The sequence below is a fragment of the Sinocyclocheilus grahami genome, unplaced genomic scaffold, assembly GCF_001515645.1.
Source record: "Sinocyclocheilus grahami isolate Dianchi unplaced genomic scaffold, SAMN03320097.WGS_v1.1 scaffold1440.1, whole genome shotgun sequence".
Taxonomy (NCBI): domain Eukaryota; kingdom Metazoa; phylum Chordata; class Actinopteri; order Cypriniformes; family Cyprinidae; genus Sinocyclocheilus; species Sinocyclocheilus grahami.
This window is the reverse complement of record NW_015506619.1, coordinates 107,943-115,661: the sequence shown is the minus strand read 5'-3', so window position 1 is coordinate 115,661 and position 7,719 is coordinate 107,943.

Here is a 7,719-nt window from a genome sequence, read left to right as displayed (position 1 = left end):
CTGGACTATTGGACTAGTTCTATCAAACCTTTACAATTAATCCAGAACGCAGCAGCAAGATTAATTTTTAATGAGCCAAAAAGAATGCACGTCACACCTCTGTTCATCAATTTGCACTGGCTACCGATAGCTGCTTGCATAAAATTCAGGGCATTAATGTTTGCCTACAAAACCACCCCTTTACCTGAATTCATTACTTCAGAGTTATGTGCCTCTAAAAGCTTGTGTTCTGCAAGTGAACGGCGTATTATTGTTCATCCCAAAGAAGCACAAAATCACTTTCACAGACTTTTACATTAACTGTTCCCTCCTGGAGGAATGACCTGCCCAACTCAATCCCAGCAGCTGAGTCCTTAACCATCTTCAAGAATCGGCTAAAAACACATCTCTTCCATCTTTATTTGACCCTCTAACTCTAGCACTCTCTATTCTAATTCTATTCTTTATTTTTTTTAAAAGTGCCTCTTTTAGGCTTGCACTCTATTCATTTACTAACTGCTTGTTTTCTTTAAAAAAACTAAAACTTGCTTTTCTAATCTTTTTGTATTCTATCTCAAAAAAGGCCACTAACACTAGCTTGCTCTATTCCTTTTCTATTCTATCTGTTTTTTTTTTATTTATTATATGATTTTAAAAAACTTGCAATGTGTACTGCGTTAAGCTAACTGAGAGCACTTGCGTATCATTGCTCTTTTGTTGATTTTGATTGCATCTATTGTCCTCATTTGGTAAGTCGCTTTGGATAAAAGCATCTGCTAAATGTTTAAATGTAAATATATACCAGTACACACACACTACTACTGTGTAGGGCAGACGGTGTTCATCTTCTGCTCTGGGCCTCACGCTCGCTGTGATAAGAGACCAAAATAGGAGCATCTGCTGGAGTTCTCAAGTGTGAGGACTGGGGCTCCCGCTGGGTCTTCTCCGGCCCCCCGTCAATCACACAAACCCATCAGACGCCACAGTCACTGTTCTAAATACACTCACGCCTGTGCTCATTAATCCAGATCCACATCGTCCATGCATGTTTGTGTCAGTGGTGTTCTGTTTAAGTGATGGAGTGAGCAGTGCTGTCAAGCGATCTGTGAGCAGGATCTCACATTCAGACAGCCAGCAGGTGCTGTCAAACGTTAATAAGCTGTAGCTCATTCATCTGATGAACAAACATCTAATCAGCCGGTAGGTGCAGGATGAGCAGCTCAGAGACCATGATGCTGTTTTGGTTAAGTGTGGAGCTATTTTCATTAGTGAGCAACGACAGACGGAAGCATATCTGAGCATGTGAGCTCCTGGGCTATATTTGATTTCATCAGTCATAGTCCTGAGTGACTCATATTCACCGCTGCTCCTGAGACGATGTGTTTGACAGAGCAGAGACACAGCAGCAGAGCGGCACTCTCCGAGCTCATTCAGGATGAAATCATGTCTGATGATGGTCTCAGAGATGTGGACAGGATTGGTTTGCAGGGATGCTGTGCTGCTGGGGTTTCTGAGGTTTGCATCAGTGAGGGCTGGATTCGCGCCAGGACTGAAAGTGTGGAGTCACTGTGCTGAGATGCAAGAAAGGTGGGGCGAATGAAAATGTAAAGTCCCTCTCTGACAGAGACACTCATAGGAAGGCAGAAATACTCAAAGTAGTGCTAGGTTAGATGCTGATGAAACAGGGATGAAAGCACAGCTGTGAGCGACAGATTTACAGTATATGTGTGTGTATATAAATATATATATATATATATATATATATACAGTGGCATGTGCTCTAAAACAAGCTCCTGGATCATGTGTCATTTTCACAACTCGCAAAACTCAATCATCAACTAACAGTTTTTCTGAAAGATCAGCGGAACAACTGGTATGTTGTCAAACAATCCATTGAACACACTGTATTTCTGTCTGTCATAGATTCGTTTTCATTCTTGTCCAAAAATAAATATGAAGCTGCCCTAACTAAGGTTGTTTTCTGCTTTGTGCTGTTGAGAAATAAACAGACGGACATTAACTGCTGGTTCGCTCTTAAATTCCTATAAAGTAAATCTTGTATGCAATGCAATTAACACGACACAGAAAACTAATTGTAACCTTATTTAAAGTCAAAGCATACAAATAACATACATGGAAAATAATACTATAAATATGATTTAAAAGAAAAATCTAAGTATAAAAATGAGTTTTAAAGCAAATATGAAACTGGATTAATCAGAGAAACCCATCTCTCCCGTGCAGAGAGTGCAGAAAGGGAAGAGGAGGAGCAAAGACAGGAAGTTAACATTAGCACTTCAGGAAGCGTGCGGATTACATATTCTTTATGTTTTAAATTGGGCTGTCAAGCGATTCATTTTTTAATCTAATTAATTACATAAAGTGCTGATTGATTAATCGAATTAATCTCAAATGAATGGGATTAATTAATAAAGATGCATATCATGTGCTGATTAAAGTTATTATTAAAGATCATTTAAAGTTATTATTGTTAATTAGAAAAGCACTGAAAGGACATTACAAAAAAGCATCTCATAAAACATACAAAAATACAATTAAATACTGAAATATGAAATGATTTTTTAAAAAGAAATGATACTCTAAATATAAAACTAAAAGCCTTAATAAGCGAGTCATTCATTCAATCGATTCGTTCAAACGAAACATGTGACTGCTTTTATTAATGGTTCACTGAATCACTGACTCACTCGGTTCATTTAAAAACGTGGATTCATTAATGAAACATCCAAGCGAACAAAACTACATAAATGGTATAAAAGATAAACGAAATGTGCACTGTTTTTATTTTATTTTAATTTTTCATGATTCTCACAAGATCTACATCTGACTTCAGCCACAGCCTTGGATAAAATCAACTGAAAAAAAAACATTAAATCTCTCAAGATCTGATTAAACAGCATCACCAGCTTCACTCATTACTAACCAGACTGACTTTATTTGATGTCTGCAGAACCTCTTATTGAGAATTAATTATATAGAGGGTTATATTCATCCAAGGCTGCAGCTGAAGTCAGTTGTAGTTCTTGTGTTTCTCTGTTCTTCAGTGATGCTGCTTGTTAACAGCAGCTGTTCATCACTAATGCACAAACATCACTTAATTAGTCACTTAATTATCTCCTTACCTTTAACTCTTTGAGGTCTTGGGATTGGACTTGGTCCCTCCTCTGCAGAACCCCTCACTTTTAATGTTAGGGTTATTTTAGCAAATAGTTTATCTGTAAGTTCAGTTCAATGGCATTAAGTTCAAGAGTGTAGCCTAAACTTTATCGCTCGACTTTTAGGTGCTCTTGCTGCGCACTTGTCTTCAGGTGCTCATCAGGTAATGCCAATACGACCCATTCCAAGGGCTGCCAAAAGTATGTTTTAAAACCAGTCAGGGCTATAGAAATGCATCTTAATATTCACAAGTAAATCTCCATATTATGCGTAGGCTAGCCTGCTTTCTTACTTTGATTGCTTACAGCAAGCGTCTGCTAAATGACTAAATGTAAATGTATAATATAAGTGGATGGTTCTGTGAAAACATGGGTATTTTTTAATTTAAGGTATGCACCGGTGAAATTCTGTCTCGGTGTCAAGTGTTGGCATGTGAGGACTGTTTGTCTAATGAAACGAGAAGGATTCTTCCTGTTAGTTATTTCTACACATTGCCTAATTTGTCCGTAACAGAGTTCACAAACAATGCCATAAAGACATTGTTTTTGTTTTTCATTAAAAGTACAAAAAAAAGGAAATAACTTATGTTTGGCAAGCACTGAACTATTCAAATTTAGTATGTTTTCAATTAGATACTGGAAAGAATTTCTGTTAGTGAACAGTTTCTGAAATGCCAAATGTACCTGCAAGTATAGAATCCCCCATCTGATAAAAACATCACAATAATCCACCAGTAATCCACAGCACTCCGGCTAACCGGGAGCAGCGGGAGGACTCCCCGAGGGCCGGTGTTGTCACGCCACGGGGCTGAACTATGCTGCACTCACAGCAGCACCACCCTTTTTATTTATTTTCTGAGCCCATATTATTATTTTCACCAGATCATATCAGTAACAAATTCTCAATTGATAACTAAAATAGACAACTAATCATTCATATTACTAGTAACATTTTCTGCTTGTTTTAAAAATCTCACATACTTAATACTAGATAAATTAGCCTGTATATGTAATGATTTATTAAACACACATCACATTCAGTCATAATTTCTTTATTATTTATACAATAGTTTATACACACTTAAAAAATGCATGTTTAGAGCACAAACCTTCTATATAAGTAGCAAAGAAAATGCATTTACACTCAAATACACACAAAGAGGTATAAAGTATATTATAGGCTAATATAAATAGTGTCAAGTAACAAATTAAAAGCTATATTCACTAAAGAAAAATAAAGACATATGGGTGAGAAGATGATTTATAAAGAAGACCAGTACATAGCAGATCAATCGGTTTTCATTTGCAATTAAAACTTGAGTTCTTTTGTAATATCAGGGATGTGAACTAATCAGGTCAGGTTTGAAAAAGGTAACTCTAGCCTAACTGTGAGCACACGAGTTTCTTAATTTGTGATCTGTAGAATAGGATTTGTGCACCTCAGAATTTGAAAAGGTGTAACCGTTGTGTTGTGTTTGTTAGAGAGAATGAGTAAAAAAAACATTTTCTCTGTGACTTCAAATGTACCAATATGCATGTGTGACTATTCATTACAACTACAGATTCCACTGTCACAGGTGCTCAGGTATGCTCTGATGATACCTTCACAGAACATGGTAGCAGTCAGCCATCCGTGCAGAAGCAGAGGCCAGTGTGGTGTACTGTAGGTACAGCTGTCCAGACCAACATCTGATGTGCTGATGTCCTCAACTGTCAACCCAGAAAACCTGCAATAAAAACAGTACAGTTCAAAATCCATCATACATTACCAATATAACAGGGCTGCCCAATCCTGTTCCTGCAGATCTACCACCTGCAGAGTTCAGTCCTGACCCTGATCCAACACACCCGTCTGTAATTGTCGTCTGCTTTCACTGATGTGCTGTGAAGTAGATTTGTTCACAAGTTCCTCACTGAAAGTACATCGATAACACAATAAAACTGTATTTTCGTAGAGGATCATTTAATAAAATCACTATATTACTTTTTAAATGATCTCATTAATAAATTTGTTAAATAATATTAGCATTGCTGACAGCCGAGTGCTTATGAGACAGGCATGCAACAGCTTTTTAGGTTCATTTACATTTGTCTCATAAATACAAACTGAGTCCCAAAAGTGCTCTTCAGTAAACGTGGTAAAAAGACGTCCAACCTGATTCATATTTTAATAGTAGTAGAATATCAAAATGACAAAAATGCCATCATGAGCTGTTTGAGTGTAAACAAATAGAATAGAGAGGGACAGAACACAGCTAAACCCTCCGTCTAAATCTTCAAGTCAAAGGGGTACTAGTTATATTTAGTTATATTTAAAAGTTGGGTATCGAAAACAAGTTCCATTTTAGAACCGGTTCCAAATTTACAAGAACCGGGTATTCAATAAGACGCGTGCATTTCAGTTCTGCTTAACGATTCCTGCGTTCGCATTCTAATGTGATTTAAAACGATTTAAGTGCAGGAACGGAAAGAACTTGCGCCCCGTTTGCGTGCAGCGCACACGAAGCACAGATGTGAGCACAGAGAACAGAGGGCTTGGTGCGGTATCCCGGAGCATTTCCACTGCAGAAAAGATTGTTCTGGGCCGGAACCGATTCTTTCATACGTACCGACCAGTATGCAGAAACCATGTCCTGATATCATCATAAACACAGCCTTTTTTGTCTTAAGTGAACGTAAACAAAGAAAACGCATGTGTCTATAGTTAGTATTTTTAGATCTGCGTGCTTTCTGTGTTAACCCCTTAACTGTCACCGTCCCACCTGTGGGACGTTTGGCGCTCTTTTTTTAGTTGTCTTTTTTCTCTATCAAATCTTTTAGTAATCATCATAAATCATATATCATTTGAAAGCTTAGAAGCCCAAGATGACCCAGAATCAACAAAATCGATCTAATTAGTTCACTTACCTAACGTTGAAACGATGTTGATTTCAGCTGGGTAAAATGACATTACTATTAACATTTTCTGCTTGTTTTAAAAATCTCACATACTTAATACTAGATAAATTAGCCTGTATATGTAATGATTTATTAAACACACATCACATTCAGTCATAATTTCTTTATTATTTATACAATAGTTTATACACACTTAAAAAATGCATGTTTAGAGCACAAACCTTCTATATAAGTAGCAAAGAAAATGCATTTACACTCAAATACACACAAAGAGGTATAAAGTATATTATAGGCTAATATAAATAGTGTCAAGTAACAAATTAAAAGCTATATTCACTAAAGAAAAATAAAGACATATGGGTGAGAAGATGATTTATAAAGAAGACCAGTACATAGCAGATCAATCGGTTTTCATTTGCAATTAAAACTTGAGTTCTTTTGTAATATCAGGGATGTGAACTAATCAGGTCAGGTTTGAAAAAGGTAACTCTAGCCTAACTGTGAGCACACGAGTTTCTTAATTTGTGATCTGTAGAATAGGATTTGTGCACCTCAGAATTTGAAAAGGTGTAACCGTTGTGTTGTGTTTGTTAGAGAGAATGAGTAAAAAAAACATTTTCTCTGTGACTTCAAATGTACCAATATGCATGTGTGACTATTCATTACAACTACAGATTCCACTGTCACAGGTGCTCAGGTATGCTCTGATGATACCTTCACAGAACATGGTAGCAGTCAGCCATCCGTGCAGAAGCAGAGGCCAGTGTGGTGTACTGTAGGTACAGCTGTCCAGACCAACATCTGATGTGCTGATGTCCTCAACTGTCAACCCAGAAAACCTGCAATAAAAACAGTACAGTTCAAAATCCATCATACATTACCAATATAACAGGGCTGCCCAATCCTGTTCCTGCAGATCTACCACCTGCAGAGTTCAGTCCTGACCCTGATCCAACACACCCGTCTGTAATTGTCGTCTGCTTTCACTGATGTGCTGTGAAGTAGATTTGTTCACAAGTTCCTCACTGAAAGTACATCGATAACACAATAAAACTGTATTTTCGTAGAGGATCATTTAATAAAATCACTATATTACTTTTTAAATGATCTCATTAATAAATTTGTTAAATAATATTAGCATTGCTGACAGCCGAGTGCTTATGAGAAAGGCATGCAACAGCTTTTTAGGTTCATTTACATTTGTATCATAAATACAAACTGAGTCCCAAAAGTGCTCTTCAGTAAACGTGGTAAAAAGACGTCCAACCTGATTCATATTTTAATGGTAGTAGAATATCAAAATGACAAAAATGCCATCATGAGCTGTTTGAGTGTAAACAAATAGAATAGAGAGGGACAGAACACAGCTAAACCCTCCGTCTAAATCTTCAAGTCAAAGGGGTACTAGTTATATTTAGTTATATTTAAAAGTTGGGTATCGAAAACAAGTTCCATTTTAGAACCGGTTCCAAATTTACAAGAACCGGGTATTCAATAAGACGCGTGCATTTCAGTTCTGCTTAACGATTCCTGCGTTCGCATTCTAATGTGATTTAAAACGATTTAAGTGCAGGAACGGAAAGAACTTGCGCCCCGTTTGCGTGCAGCGCACACGAAGCACAGATGTGAGCACAGAGAACAGAGGGCTTGGTGCGGTATCCCGGAG